At 48.9% G+C, this 16,741-nt stretch overlaps 1 protein-coding gene and 1 pseudogene across 1 annotated transcript in view; one reads left to right on the forward strand and one right to left on the reverse strand.

The window, feature by feature from the left end:
- The window catches only part of LOC119457438 (uncharacterized), a 114,672-nt gene that overhangs the window by 25,485 nt on the left and 72,446 nt on the right, over window positions 1-16,741 (forward strand). The gene's annotated exons all lie outside the window — the stretch shown is intronic.
- Window positions 6,731-14,307, reverse strand: LOC119457439 (uncharacterized; annotated as a pseudogene).

The raw sequence follows: 16,741 nt of genomic DNA on the forward strand, positions 1-16,741 counted from the left end.
CGCTTATAGTGATGCGTGACTTCCAAGAATTATTCAAGGCAACATCTGTTATTTGTGTAATCTGTTGCTTCAATAGACAAATTAAAGTTAAGAGAAATAATAAAACATGCAAACCAAATGTGTGCGTGTTCTTGTTTTACTTCATACCGTAGATAGAGAGATAAACTTCCGTTTCATTTGCTTTTTCCCACGTAGTGCAGTTGCGGGCACAGACAACGAAACTGTCATTTTCTACTGTGTTCCAGCACGAGATTATGCTCTGTGATCCACTTGTGTCTGCCTCATTGTTTGTGTAGCACTGACTTATACCGCTAGTCAGGTGTTCTCTTGCATAGTGCACAGAATCGTGCTCTGGGCAAAACAAGACAAATGCAACAGCTCGCATGCGACACTGTCAGTAGAAATGCGCTGCGCAGCAAAAGAACTGCGAGGGGGGAGCTTGTGACGTATGCGTCATGCGATCCTTGAGCTCCGGTATGGGAGAACGCAGGGAAAGAATTTTGCTTGCGGAGGCTAGACGGGGCAAGTGGGGAGTGTGCCTATGTTGGAGGTGAAGCTTGCCTCCTGAAATCATGAGTTCGTGGCACTGAAATATTTCTGTCTCAGCTATTAATGAACCAGTTTGAAAAATTCTTGCAGTAGAATGCTCCCTAGAGGGCACGTAACAGCTTCCAGCCTGTAACCGAAATTTTCCATGGCTTGATGAGGGGCCCATTAAGGTGAGAAACTGTAACGGGCAGGGACATGTCTCGAATTGGTCGACCTTCGTAGCCCTGTAGTTGTGGCATCATCCGTCGTATCGGTACTGGTGAGCTTGTCAATGGCTTTGTTGCATCTAGTGGAGAGACCCAGCTGTACTCGGTCCCAGTGCTGTTGCACAAGTTCCCCTTCTGGTCCCTCGGCGGTCACCATACACGGCCCCTCAGTGGTTTGGATCCGTGCTCAAGTCCATGGGTGTCTGAGACAGCCATACTTTCAGACCCAAACTGGTCCATCTTTCTGAAAAAACCCATTGACTGTGTGGCAATTGTGGCACTCTATGACTGTTTCTGAAGGCAGCACGTCACACGATAGTGGCATTCGTCGGCCGTGAAACATCCTGGCCAGCCACGTTTGCATTGATCGTTTCCTGTTTTAATGCAGGCTTTGTTTTATAATATGCACTGCTTATTCTGCTAAACTGTTCGATTGCTGGTGGTCGGTGCACTGTGCACGTGATTTATGCCACTTAACGTTATGAAAGTATTGAATTCCTGGCTTGAAAACTGCGGCCCATTATCTGTGATGATTGTGCAAGGCAGCCCAAAAGTGCTAAAGAGGGTGCACAAGGCATTGATGGTTGTCCCAGCCGTGGAAGTTCTCAAAGGCAGCACTTGCGCTCACTTTCTTTGCGAATCAATCACAATGAATAGCATATAGCCTACTACCGGACTGGCAAAATCAATGTGAAAACGTCGCCTTGGCTGCTCGGTTTCCAGCTACAAAGCTGGTGCCTGGCAGGATGACATCGGTGCAGTTCGAACACATAAGTAGCATGTCTTGCCTAGTTCCTCAATATCTTTGTCAATATGGGGGTACTAAAGCAGCAAGCTCATGAATAAGCTGCAACGCTACGTTGCTGGCTGCTTTAGGCACGACGATTCTGTGTCCCCAGGACACCAGACCTTCTCTCACAGTTAACTCATCCTTCCAGACCACATAGGGCTTCCGAGTTGCTTCCTTTGCATATGACGGGACAGCATTCATGCACCCACTTCAGCACCACAAGTAATTCATCCTCGGCTGTCTAGCGGACCAGTTGCTTAGCTGACAGTATGTTTAGCTGACAGTACTCTACTGTCCAGACCAGCAGTGAGAAGCGCATACTCATAGTCATCAACGACAACCTTGTCCACGGGCTCTTCCGTGGACAGCGCTCCTCGTGGCAGGTGGCTGAATGCGTCAGCCGGCACATTCGCTTTGTCGTTCTTCAACTTGACGATGTAAGAGTAGGTGCTCAGCTGGAGGGTCCAACATTGTATCCAGGCAGTGGCCATGGCTGGAACAGGCTTGTCTGGATTGAAAAGGCTGGCAGATGGCTTTTGATCAGTCAGAAGTGTGAATGTCTGACCCAACAAATATACCCGGAATTCGCCACTCCAAACACCAACACCAGGGCTTCCTTTTCAATCAAAGAGTAGTTCTGCTTTGTGGCTGTGAGTATGCAGAAGTGGAAGCCGATGTGTTGCCTTGTCTCCTCAGCCATGGTGTGGGACAGAATGGCTCCAGTGCCGACTGCTGCAGTGCCAGAGTCTAGTACCAAAGGTGTTTCTGGCTCAAGGAACTCTGCTTTCCTTATCAGTGCTTTGACCTCTTGGAAGGCTTGCTGCTGAGCAATGCTCCACTTCCACTCCATTCTTGAGCGCAAATGTTCATACAACAATGCTGGGATCATGGCTGCCTTATGTAGAAACATTTAATACGTCGAATCTCGTTAAATCGAACACGCTTAATTCGAACTTCCGGTTTATTCGAACTGACGTTGTGGTCCCGTCAAAGTTATGCGTATTCCAATGGGCAAAAACGCCCGGTAATTTGAACGCGAAAGCATTTGTGATGGTTAATTTGAACATTCTGCGCACCGACACAGCTTTCAGCAGCACACCAAATCACGTGGCAGCGCCTCCGACCGGCATTGCTCTGAAAAGCTTAGGCGAGACCCCTCAATGCTGCGCGGAGAAAAAAAAAGAGAGAGAGAGAAAAAGAACCGCGGCGGAAATTTCACTCTTAAATGGCAAGGACGCCGTTTCTGCGTCGCGCCAGAACACACGTGTACGTGCCGACGTCTCAGCCAACGCTGCAGCGCAGAGGGAAGCAACGGCGGTGGCCAGTCCGGCCAACGCCTCGCTTCAACGGCAGAAAACGAAACATCAGGGAGCGGGCTAAGCTGGCGCCGGGCCGGCGGGAGCGGCGGGGCCGGCACGGCGGCTGGCGCGCACGGAGACAGTTGAAGCTGCGGGAGCTACGAGGAGTTGAGAGGGAGCGTGAGGGGAGCCACCGAAGCGACGGAGTTGCCGAGGCCCAATCCGCTTCCCTGCCGCCCTCCCTGACCTTCGACGGTCCCCGTGCGCACCCATCGCCATGCGGCGCCGCCCGCTCCCTGAAGTTTAGTTTTCTGCCGTTACCGGGAAGCGAGCGTTGGCCGACGTTGGCAGTTTTGTGGCCCTCGCTCGCTATGTGCTTGCGCGCCGTGATATTTCACGACTCGCACCATTCGTACGTCGTGCTATGGTGCTCTAATACTTCAAAAATAAATCCTTTCTTTAATTCAAACTTCTTTTAATTCGAACAAATTTTCGGGACCCTTCAAGCTTGAATTATCGAGATTCGACTGTAATAGGTGACAAAAGCCAAAAATAACCTTAACTCGAACACCCCTCTCTTGTGCGTTGACTTCTAAAATAGCATCCAGATTTTCAGTTTTGTCATGAAGACCTTTATCACTAATTCTATAACCCAAGAAATCAACCTCGTTCTGCCAAAATCTGGAGTTCTCCTGATTCAGCTGCAGATTGAGCTCATGTTCATCTCCCCAGCACTAGGCTCTTGGTGGATGCATCATTACGAGGTACCCCGAACAATGACTGAAGCAAGCTTGATTGTAGTACCATACTACCCCAGGAGTGCTGGAGACAGGAGCCCCGGAGGATGTAGAGTTCCAAGAGGTGTGGGGATCGAGGTGCCTTCTCACGTCTCGTCCCGCTCGCGCGTGGTGCTTAGCTCGATCTCCAGGAACGGCCGCCATAACGGCAACATGGCTGACATGGTGAGCGCGCCAGACCTGCTTTCCCGTGCAAACCGTGCTTCTCCCCCCCCCCCCCCCCCCCTCGGGATTGGACTTGCCCCGCGAGAACATGTCGCTGGGCGCGCCCTGATTGGCCTCCCGAGCAGTGGCCCCCGGGCACCCTCTCCACCCGAGCTCTCGTCCGCTGAGCGCTTCCTTGCCGCGGCAGATGCTCACAGGCCCGCGACGAGGTAGTTACATGAGACCTTTGTTCTCGCGACTCCTCGTTCTTGCGCTTGGCGGACCGCTACCCAGTTAGCCCTAGCGCAGCGGGCGTGCGTACTCGATCGGTCTTGCGGTGAGCCTTGGCCCATAAGCACCGTGACTGTAGCACTGTGCTGTATCTTGGGTGAATAAACCCGTGTTTGTTGGCGATCTGACTCCGGAGCCTTCTCTGTGCCGTGTCGGAGAGTCGGCGAACCCTGCCGTAGCACCTTTGTGCGTTGTGGAGTGGAGGAGCGTCATGCACTTTCCTGACCGTCGCTCGTGGGGTAAGCCTTGTGCAAACACATCTCCACAGAGGACAACGAGTGAAAGTCGACCACGGGGTCAAAAAGGCGGAAGAAGAGTTGTAAAATAAAATGGAGGAACATTTTGTATCAGCTCCATGCAGTTTCTTACATTTTGAGGCATTTCGTGCCAGGAAGCTTGGTGCCAAAGGTTTTGAAGCTGTACCATGACAATCCAGAGTCAGGAGGGCACGATGGATTCTGGAAAGCGTATTGGAAGATAAAAAAATTACACCATCTTCCCGTAGGGGAACCCTGAGCAGTATGCGAAGCAGCCATGGGGTCGACTCAAGGTAGTTTTATCAGCTGTATAAACTTGGACATGCAGCAGCACCAGCAACGCGCAGAACTGTTGTCGACACCGTCGGCGTTTTGCCCGCATTCGCACCGCACGCGCGTGGCGTTGGCGACTGTTGCCAGTGCCTCTAGGGCGCCTACCGTTGCGCCTCTAACCTAAGCTGCTTCGCATTATCGTGTGCGGAGCCGCAGGTGTTGCCATTCGTTGCACAATCCGGAGAGGAGATGAGACAAGGAGAGGAGCGGGAGGAAGATGCGCATGAATGCCGAGAGGAGAGGAGGGGGAAGAGGATGCGCATGCGCAGTAGGAGTGTGGACGCCGCACGGCGGATAGATGGATGGATGGAGGGAGGGAGTGACATAGCCCCGACCATAAGATGCTTCGCATCTAAAAGTCAATTCACGTGGGAAAATATGAAAGAAGATATCAAGGGGAATTATGTGCAAACTTGTCATGTCACCAGATCCAGATTAACAAGGCGAAGTATCGTACAAGAGGGAATCAGATGGTCATTGCTAATCATTCCCAAGTGACATCTGAAGTAATTCATCTAGGCTTTACTGAAATCAAAAAGTGAGGTGAGGGAGTTGGTAAGACTCAAGCATACCTGGTTACCGTAAATGAATGCACGCGCATGGCTGCTGCAAAACCAGGAAATGAAGGTGCGTTACTGAAGGAAAATGTGTTCAAGAACACCAAAGTGGTGGTGTCTGAACAATGGGCCATCTTTCTGTAGTGAGAAGTTCCAGGAATCGGCCTGTGAAGGATGGAATTACCCATAGGTTCACTGCACCTACGACTCTGAAGGAAATGGCTTAGCTGAGCGTGATAACATTTATCATGGGATTAGAATGTATGCCTAACTTTGCTGCATCAGCTGAAACCACTTGGCTGCCGGCAAACTACAACCTTTGAATCGCTGGAAAAGTACGAGATGCAAGAGCAGGTTATATGCTACAGATCAACCTTGAAAAGAAACCATGATGTGCGACATAGCCCCAAGATGGCTGTAGTAGAGCCTGGTGACACAGTTCTAGTTCGAAGAAATTTAGGACGAAGTCAGGATTTTGTGGTCCCTGCATAGTGATAAAGACCATCAAACAGCAAGGAATGCTAAAATCATGACGCTATTTGGGGCTGGATGCAAGAACTGAAATAGCAACAGTGGGAAACGTCCTACCCTATCATTCCAGGAGGGATGAAAACCAAGTCTGGGAGGATGTGATGTTCCGGAGAAGAAGAAGACTGAAGAGACAAGAGGGACATGAGGACAAAGAACAGAAAGTGGCAGTCAAGATGGATGCTTATAAATAAATGAGTTCTTTTTTCTCCTGCTTTATAAAAAGTTTGTGAATTTTCTGGACAGACCTCGAATTTGTCTAGGATTCATTCGTCTGGCTTTGAATGGCCTTGTGGGTTCTTACATAAGTTTTTCTGAAATTGTTTCTTATTGAAAATTTGTTGCATGGTAATAATGGTTGCATGGTTGGAGTTAGCCTCTAATCTTCACCATTTGATCTTGTGAGTAATGTTAAAAACAGGATTGTATAAAACGCAAAAAAAAAGAAAAGCAGTTATTACTTGTTGAGAGTGTCACTAAAATTCGTCTAGATGCAGCAACCTACATGCTCGAAAATCTTGCAGTTTATATATGTGCTGAAAATTATGCAAGATAGGAAATTAATTGTGAAGGTAAAGCACTCCACTGCTTCATGGAAACATTGAACCACAGAGAGAAACAAAGTAAGCTGCAATGTTGATTTATAACGAATCCATGCCACCTAATAGAAAAATTTGTGTAGTAAGCATAATTCCCACGATGCAAAACAAATTCAGTGCCACAGTATTATATATAGTAGAACCTCGGAGATACGAATCTCGTGGGGTCGCATGAAATATTCGTATCATTAAAACGTACACAAAATAAAGAAAAAATAGAACTTTTTTTACAAAAAAAAATTTCTAGTAGTGGAACTCTATTGATTCCTTCCTCGCTGCTGCGTTTTCCCGGCTGCTACGTCGTGTTTTCGCGGTCGCGACCTAAATCCTACATTGACTTCCATGTGTTAAGGAATTCTTCGCAGACTCACATTTTGAACAAATAACTCTTTAATTGAGAAATAAGAGAAAAATAAGAGGAGTAACAACGTGCGTTACGACTGCTTCCATCGCGGGTCGCCCTCCTTCCTCTTTCCCATGTTGCCAGCCTAGCATTTCGATTCCGCTAACACTCGGCCATTCCTGGCAGCGAACTGTCCTCAGTTCATGTGGTGTAGTCCCGAAGATACGCAGGTCTTTTGGACACACGTGTGCTACGTCTCGGCACGCTTTCTTCCTCGTCGGAGCTTGACTGGTCGAACTGTTCCTGGCATCTTCCACCCCATCTCTTCAGTTGGCTGATGTGGGCAGTTGTCGAGTAGACCCTTTTCCTTCCGTTCATCTCGGTCACTCTGTAGGTGTCTGCTGGAAGTACTTCTATCACAGTCAGTGGACCTCTGAACTTCTTCTGGGTTTTTGTTGGGGCACCAGTGTGCTCTGGAACGCAGCGCATGACCACTATGTCTCCAACACTCAACTTGTCCGCTGTGAAGTGACGCTACGCTTGTCGAAGTACTGCTTCGACCTTGCTTGCTGGCTCGCTATGTCCTTTTGAGCCATCTCTTGAAGTTGCTCCGGGCAGACCCACTCGTTATTCTCAGTGTTCAGCCATCTGCATTATATGTGGTCACCACCTCACTCAGAGAATCCAAGTCAGAGCGGCGCGCCTCCCGGCTTGTTAACCCTCGGGCTATGCGGTGCGCCTCCTCGTTCCCAGGATTTCCCGAGTGGGCGGGGACCCATACTAGATTAATAAGTCTGTCCACTTGATAAAAAGTGTGGTAATAATTGTTTATGATTTGCTGCGTAGTTTTGCTAACAGTGCCTTTAGTGTAATTTAAAATCGCGCTTTTGGAATCGCTAACGATTGTATGAACGAGGTCGTTCGTGATGGCTAGAGCGATAGCTGTCTCCTCCGCCTCAAGGGCGGAGAAGGCCTCCACCGTGGCCGCGTTTAATATGCGGCCGCTCCCGGTCACTACGCTCACAACGTATTTTCGATTACCCTGCGCCGCCGCATCCACATAGGCAACAGAGTGGTCGTCTTTGTACTTATCCCACAACTGCTTTGCCCTGGCTGTACGACGGTTGTCGTGCCTTCCTCTGAGCATGTTTTTAGGAATAGGTTTAATGATTAGCTGCCGCCTTGTGATTTGTGGCAAGGGGGTTCGTCCCACAGAGGCGATTGTGGGATTCAGGCCCAGCTTGTCTAGTATGTACCTTCCGGCCTGTGTACCGGACAGGCGGAAAATCTGGGCCGTTTTGTGTGCCTCGATTAGTTCTTCTATAGTGTTGTGTATTCCTAATCTCAATAGTTTGTCCGAATTGGTATATTTGGGTAGCCCCAACGCTGTTTTGTATGCTAGACGGATTAAGGCGTTAATTTTGTCCTTATCCGCTCGCCTTAGGTGGCAGTAAGGGAGGGAATACACTATGCGACTGATCAGAAAGGCCTGAATCAGCCGACATAGGTCCTCCTCCCTCATGCCTGTGTGTCTTGTTGCGATTCTTTTTATCAATGCGCACATTTGTCGGATCGTCGATTGCAGCCCGGCTATAGCCTGTGCGTTGCGGGTGTTGTGTTGTATGAGCATTCCCAGCACCCGAATGGTCAGCACAGGCGGGACCGGGATACCATCCTGCATCCTTGGTTGATATCCATGCAAGAGCTTGAAAGGGCTAGTCCCTGTTGAGGCATTGTAAGCAGTATTTAGGTAACTTTCTACCTCCTTGATCTTCTGATCCCAATCTTTGTGAGCTCGGTCCTTGATTGTAGCCATAATACACGGTACCAGAGTTCGGTTCACACGCTTCACCTGGCCATTAGCCCTTGGATGGTGTGCCGAGTTCAGTGTGTGAGCCACACCATTTTCCTGACAGAAGGCTTCGAAGCTGTGGGACGTGAAACAGGAACCACGGTCCGAGATGATGCGCTCCGGTAGTCCAAACTCTGTTATGAAGTTCTGCATACACCGTAGTACATTTCTCGCCGAGGTGTCGCGCACAGGGTAGAGGCGCACAAACTTGGTCAGATTGTCCACCAGCACCAATATCCACTGGTTCTTCTTGGAACTTCTCACAAACGGACCAACGTGGTCCACATGAACAACTTGAAATGGTCTCTTCCCAGGTGGTATCGAGTGCAGAAGCCCAGGCTTCTTTCCTCCGGGTACCTTTGTGATTAGACATTCAAAACACATACGGATGTGCTGGTCCACGTAGCGCTTCATCCGAGGAAACCAATAAAGTTCCTTGATTTTTGTCACCGTTCGGTCTGTAGCAAAATGTCCCTGTAAGTCATGAAACTTGACGCACAATGTTTTGCGCATGCTTTTAGGCATCACAAAAAGAAGTCGTCCGTCTTCTTCAACGTAAAAGTTTTCCATCTCTCAGCCGTAAGTTCTTGACTTTGGCACTCTCTTCTTGGGTCCTTTCTTTGACTGGCTTCTCCAATATTTGGGCGAGCTTCGCCAAGTCCGCATCAGAGCGTTGAACGATCACAACTTGGTCCTCCAATGTCATGGTAAGGCACACCTCGATCCTTGTCTCAACAACCTCATCAAGCGTGTCCCTTGGCGCTCCTACAGGTTCACGACTCAAATAGTCCACATGTGCCATTTTCTCTCCTGCTCGGCGCTTCACCTCAAAGTCATACTCTTGAAGTAAGTCGAACCACCTTGCTATCTGTGGTTTAAGAGTCTTGTGCGCATTCAGATACACAATTGCTTGACAATCTGTAACCAGCGTGAACGGAATGCCTAAGAGAAATGGACGAAGTCTTTCCATACTCCAGACTATCGCCATCAGCTCCAGTTTTCCCGCATGGTAATTCCCTTCAGCATCAGTGGTACGCTTACTGACATAAAACACCAAGTGCCAGCGTCCCGACTCATCTTGTTGAAGGACCATCCCCGCAAGTCCATGTCTGCTTGCGTCCGTGTGGAGCTCTGTCGGAGCCAAAGGGTTGTACAACTTCAGAACGGGTGGTGCTGTCAGTTCCTTTCGGAGCTGGTCGAAAGCTTCCTGCTGCTCCACTCCCCATGTGAACTTCGTGTCTTTCTTGGTCAGAGAAGTAAGCGGTTCTGCCTTCAGGGCATAATGGGGAATGAACCGTCTGAAAAATCCCGTTAGACCCAGAAATCTCCTTACACTGTGAACATCAGTTGGCGTGCTAGCGTCCAGTATGGCTTGTTGCTTCACTTCACCTGGCTGCAGGTAGCCTTTCGCAATCTTGAAGCCTAAGTAGTCGATTTCCTCACTTCCAAACACACACTTGAATATTTTCAGGGTTAGACCAGCAGCTCGCAGGGCATCCAGTACTTGTTTGAGCCGAACCAGCAACTCTTCCCAATCCTTGGCTGGAATCAGCAGGTCGTCCATGTAACACAATGCTACAGTGTTACGCAGAGATCCGAGGACCTTGTTCATTAGACGTTGAAATACAGCAGGACCATTTCTCAACCCGAACACCATACGTTCAAACTGCCCGGTCTCATTAGGCGTGATGAATGCAGTCTTGGCCTTCGATTCCTCACTCAGTGGAAGTTGAAGGTATCCGTTTGCACAGTCTAACACACAGTATATCTGTGCTCCGGAGAGTCGTTGCAGCTGGTCGTCAATGTTTGGCAAGGGGAAGTGTTCCGGCACCATCTGGCTATTTAGCCGTCGATAATTTATGACTAGACGATTTTCTCCATTCTTCTTTTTCACGAGTAGTACTGGACTAGCGTATGGCGAGGATGTTTCGGTTACGATGCCAGTCGCCTTCCACTCCTTGACAATTTCTTGGATCACTTTTCTTTCCTCTGCGTTAGTCGTGTACGGTTTGCAGTTGACTGGGCTGCTCCCGGGATGCTCTGTGATGATCATCTCTAGTTGGTTACAACACCCCAACTCTGACAAATTCAGCGCAAAGCAGTCCCTATATTCATTCAGCATTTTCAGCAGTGCGTCAACTTGCTGTTCATTGACATCCTTCCCGACGTTTAGCATGCTACGATCAATGGGCTTCTGCTGAGGCACAGGTCTTGAGGGTGTTAGCTCTTCGCTCCCTGATAGCAGTTCAACGTGAGTAAACAAACTCCCCTTGATCAGCTGTTGGTCTTCATCCTTGTCGTTCAGCATGGGTATCTCAACCATTCCGTCTTCGACGTGAAGTAGTATTCCCTTACCCGTTCCTGTAGGCAATATAACATTTCCTTCACTATTATTGGTCTCCAGTGTCACCCAACACACAGTCCTTTTGGGCAGCACAATGGTCTCCTTGACACGAAGTGGCTCCTTCGAAGGCTTCATCTGGGCAAGGTCAATGTTGCAAAATGGAAGATCATCTCGGTAGCCAATCCTGAGTTCATCTCCCATGCATAGGTATGCAATGTGGTCCTGTTCCGTCCAAGTCCTACCAACCAGCATGTCCACAGGCAAGGCACTGTTGTGAACGATAATCACCTTGACCTTACGGCATAACACGTCATCGATTTCTATGTCAACCTCCGAGGTTCCGATAGACTGCACTGTAGATGTATCAGTGTTCCCCAACCCATACAACGCTTGGGCTTTGCACACAACTTGCAGGTTGCACTTTTCAGCCGCTTGATGACGCAATATACAGTCTGAACTTCCCGGGTCAATCATCACGGAGAGCTGGTGAGTACCATTGATGATCGCAGTCTTCAGGAACTTGGATGGACCACTGTCACTTGTTGGGTCCTCATTCATCATGAAGTTCCCAGCAGGGTTTGTTTTTGAACAGTCTTTCGCTACGTGCCCGTACCTTCCACAGCTGTAGCATTTTCGCTCTGACGGATCACGCTTGGGAGGCTCTGGCGTTTGCTTCGGTGGTCCCCCACCACTTGCTTGATGTGTGACACGTGCATTTGTGATCACTTGCTCGGTTGGACGCGTGGCATTCCAAGATTTTGAAGGCGGAGGCTTCCCACGAGATGTCGCGCTACCTGGGTCACCACCGTGTGGCTTGGCCCCTGGATACTGCTGCATTCTAGCTTCGGTTATTCGCTCTAGTCTTCGCAAGTCTGCCAGCAATTCGTCCTCGTCCTCGTGATCCTTCGCCGACATTGAGATGCATGCATCTTTAAACCGCAGCCCCACCAAAACTTGCTCTTTGGTATCCTGCATACCAAGGCCCAATGCCTTGCATAACAATGTCTTTTCAAGAAAGTATGCCGTGATGGATTCTCCCTTCATCTAGACTCTTTCTTGCATTTGCTTCCACTTTTCGGCCGTGCTTGTCTGGCCCACAAAAGTCTTTTTGAAGGCTATCTTGAAGTCCTCCCACGTAGTAAGGTCATCCACACGGGCCTGAAGCCAAAATCGAGCAGGTCCCTTCATGTGAAGCCTGGCGTTTTCAAGTCTGAAGCTGTCCGGCCAGCCGGGCAGGACCGCCATGGAATCGATACTCTTCAACCACGCCCCGGACCCGGTAATAGATATCACCGGGTCCGGGGCGTGGTGTACTGCGGGACCCGGTAATAGATATCAATGGAGAACGACTATCTGTAAGCCGTGAACATAAATTTCTAGGTATCATTTTAGACTGCAAGTTAAATTTTGTCCCACACCTGAAGTATCTTAAAGCAAAATGCCTCAAGACTATGAATCTGCTGAAGCTTTTGTCACGCACATCCTGGGGAAGTGACAGGAGATGCCTCATAAAGTTATACAAAAGTCTTATATTATCGCGTCTTGACTATGGAGCAGTAGTCTATAATTCTGCGAGGCCTAGTGTTTTGAAAATGCTGGATCCTATTCACCACCTAGGCATCCGCCTTGCTACAGGTGCCTTCAGGACTAGTCCTGTACAAAGCCTGTACGTCGAGTCAGACGTATGGTCTCTATTCTTCCAAAGGACATATTTAACTTTCTCCTATGCCTTGAAGGTAAAATCTGCAGTAGACCACCCATGCCACTCAATTATTCAGGACTTGTCCACGGCCAGGCTGTTCCGTAACCGCCCAGCCACTAGGCCTCCTATGTCCCTCCGATTGGAAGCCCTGTCGGAAGAAACAGGCCTCTCTCTTCTAGAGAATGTCCTGATGGCTTCTACTAGGCTTCCACCACCTTGGGAGTGGCAGACCGTCCAGTACGATGTCTCTTTTGTAGAAATATCAAAATGGGCACCTGAACCACACATACACTCGCATTTTCTTGAACTTCGGGAGAAGTATTCTTGCAGTGAATTTTATACGGACGCCTCCAAATCTTCTACTGGTGTTGCTTACGCAGCTTTGGGACCATCTTTTACAGTGTCCGGGGCACTAAATCCGCATACAAGCATTTTTACAGCGGAAGCATTCGCAATCCTTTCAGCAGTCAAACACATAAAACAAATGAATATTACAAAAGCAATTGTGTTCACAGACTCATTGAGTGTCGTTAGAGCTCTAATGAGTCTACGAAAACACAAGAACTCAGTTTATAACGAACTGTACAGCTTGCTATGCTCAGCTTACAAGGACAACCAAGTAATCATAATATGCTGGGTACCTGGCCATAGAGGTATCAAAGGCAATGTAGCTGCAGACGAAAGTGCCACTTCAGTAGTTTTTGAACATACAAACACAAACATAGCCATCCCTTTCACTGACCTAAAGCCCTTCCTGCGCCATGAATTACGGAAATATTGGCAAAGGCAGTGGGACAATCAAGTGTCAAATAAGCTACATGTAACCAAGCCAAGAATTGGGAAATGGATATCTCAGAAAACAACAAGACACAAGGAAGTGCTTCTTTGTAGGTTAAGGATAGGACATACCTATGGAACACACTCGTATCTCCTTACAGGAAGTGATCCTCCGACATGTGATAGGTGTGGCGACATACTTACAGTTCTCCATGTTCTTATCCAGTGCCCAGAAATAGAAGCTCAGCGTAAAAAGTACTTTTATCCCGCGTATCGTGAGCACATCCCTCTTCACCCAGCATTCTTTCTTAGCCATGAGCCGCTTTTTGATTTTAATGCCGTCTTAAAGTTTTTAGCAGATGTAAACACGTTACAAGTCATCTGGCCAGGGTATCTGTAGCGCAGCCTCGACTTGCAGGCTGCAGCTGCAGTGGAAAAACATTTTACAGCACGTGCCTCTCAGTCCTTGATTTCAAGGACCTCTTGAGGCAATAGTGCTATTGCATATACTTTATTATGTCACCGCTGTGTAATGAAACCTTTACGCTCATAGCTCACATCATTAGTCTTTGTCATTATTTTAACACTCATATATTTTACGCAATTTATAGCGATTTGTTTTAGGCCTCTTTACAGCCACCTTTTATGTACCATTTGCATCCTACTGTCCACTCCATCTATAATACATTCAGAACCCATCACCATGTGTCATGGCGCTCTTTGGCCATAGCTGGCCCTTGCGCCATTAAACACTACATATCATCATCAACCACGCCCCGGCTTCGTGGCATGAACCCTCGCCGTCGAAATCCTGGATAGCCTTATTTAGGTCCGGCATAACGTGGAACGCTTCAGGCTTCCTCTCGATAAGCTCCAATAACCGCCGGTTTTGCTCCAGCAAAGCTTGCATCATTTCGTTAGTTCCGCCGCCGTCTGCCATCTTGGGCGTTGTCTATACGCCTGTCTGGGCGTACACACAGTTTTTCACCAACAGATAAACGTCTAGGCTTGCCAACGACACTCAGAGCGTCCATACGCACGTTTCCGAGGCGGCACAATGGCTCAATGTCGATCAGTCACAGAACGGTATCGTAGCGTCTCGCAGGCGTCGCACAGAGCGTCCGCACGCACGTTTCTGAGGCAGCACGAAGACTCACGTTTCGAAGTCGGTACTTCACGAAGACGGTACCGTTGTGTCTCGTGGACGTCACACAGAGTGTCCGTGAGTACGTTCAAGGCGTCACACAGTCCCTTTTCCGATCAGTACCTCACAAAGACGGCACCAACGCAGCGTCAGTTGAAAAGTCAGCGAGCGTCACCGTTGTCGCAATCCCCCGACATCGGTTTCCAGGGTCGCTTTACCACAATGGTTTCGGTAAATCCCACTTCTGAGATGTTAAGGAATTCTTCGCAGACTCACATTTTGAATAAATAACTCTTTAATTGAGAAATAAGAGAAAAATAAGAGGAGTAACAACGTTCGTTACGACTGCTTCCATCGCGGGTCGCCCTCCTTCCTCTTTCCCATGTTGCCAGCCTAGCATTTCGATTCCGCTAACACATGTATAAAGTTACCCTTGATACGTCGCCAATCTGTAATTTTCCTGCATTTTACGTTGCGTTTGAATGTGGCGGTCACATAAATTTAGCAGTGCAGCCAGCTTGTACGTTGCAACAAGCGACCGGCACGTTGCAACAAGAGACCGGCACATTGCCGATACGGTGCGGCCGCCACATCACATGGCTGTATCTTGAAAGCTATCTGCGACGAGCGCAAAGTGCGAGCCCACACGGGCATCATCTTCAAAACGAACTGCGATGTTGACAAAGTGCGTCTAGTGCCGGATAGCTTAGTATCAGTAAAACTTTCTGCTGGGCGAGTTGGTTCATACTTGCAAAGGAAATGGTTATGCGCAAACAAAAAACACGGACACAGTAATAGACGCGGACGAGTTGAAACTTTGCGCTCGTCCGCGTCTATTACTGTGTCCGTGTTTTTTGTTTGCAGATAACCAAATAGCTTAGTATGCTTTGTAATTTCTATGTTTAGTTCGCGTTGAAGCGAGATACAGCTGCTGCTGCCGCGCTTCCTTACTCCAGTGTTGTCATCGAGTGAGATGGGTTTGTGTTTACCTGTGCGTGCGTGACACAGTGCTTGTTAATTTATTTAGTATGCCTATGCTTACAAGTTTGTACGGCCGATAAAACTACTTTCCTTGCTTCATACAGCTGTATACTAATTTGCTATCGCAATCATTGCTTCGCCTTTCGGGCAAAACTGCGCCTTGTTTTTTTTTTCGCGGTTCCTTGAAAAACGTAGAGTTACGGCCATGGTGTAAGAAGATAGGTGCTCCGACGGCGTGCCCGCGCTGGGGCGAGAGAGCGGCCACTTCGTGTGACCGGAAGTGAGTGCCGCCGCTAGGGGCAGCACGTATTCAGGAGGCCTTGGAGCAGTGGCACAAGAGGGGATAATTTACGACCTTTGTCAGCATTTAAACACCCATACCTAAAGATATGCAATTTTTCGTTATTCAGACGCCAAATCCTGAGCAGGTAGAAGGTTTCATGCCACTTACTGTCAAAATACCATCATCTCCAACATGAGAGAGACGCGTCGTCTGCTCGAGCAGACGGCGCACTGCGCTTGCCGCTGCTCGCCGTATCGGAGTCAATCGGAATGTTGGCAGAAATATAAAGGGACGTTCCCCTATCCAAATAGAGTCGTGTTAAGCAAGCGAACGACATATATGCATCAAAATGAAGCACCTCTGCCGCGCATGCGCATAAAAGCTCCAGCAAAGCGAGCGACAAAGTGGCGCCCAGAACAGGTGCTGCCCCTTGCGGCAGTGGCGTGCGTAGAGTCACACTAAGTGACCGCACCTCGCGCCGCCGTCCGATCACCTATCTTCTTACACCATGTTTACGGCATACAGTAACTCTAGAAAAACGTATCAACGAGATTGTACTATCCGTGTATGTTTTCTTCTTGTCCAAATCGTCAACGATCGCCTTTTGGAAGGCATAAAAGTGCACGCACGTGATCTTACGAATGTTTTCGCACGCCGTTGAAACACCTCAGCACCTCAAGTGCAGGGAGCGTTTTGGCCGTCGTGGCTGCTGCCGCGGTCATCATTGTTGCAGTGGTCCACGTCGCCTTTCTCGCTGGTCAAAGCATGTCAAAGCATCAGCTAGGCTGTGATGTGGTCTGGTCCGCTCGACGTGGGGACCAATGAGAGATTGTGCAGCCAAGTGAAGTGGCCGGTTGCTCGGCAACTGTGGATCTCGCCCAGATCCCGCTGTGCTGGCTCTTCTGTGCCAGTCGCGCTCCGCTGGCTCAGCCGCTGCTGCCACTGTTGCTCACACGTTCGTATGAT

This window comes from Dermacentor silvarum, chromosome 7, assembly GCF_013339745.2.
Source record: "Dermacentor silvarum isolate Dsil-2018 chromosome 7, BIME_Dsil_1.4, whole genome shotgun sequence".
In the NCBI taxonomy this organism is placed as follows: Eukaryota; Metazoa; Arthropoda; class Arachnida; order Ixodida; family Ixodidae; genus Dermacentor; species Dermacentor silvarum.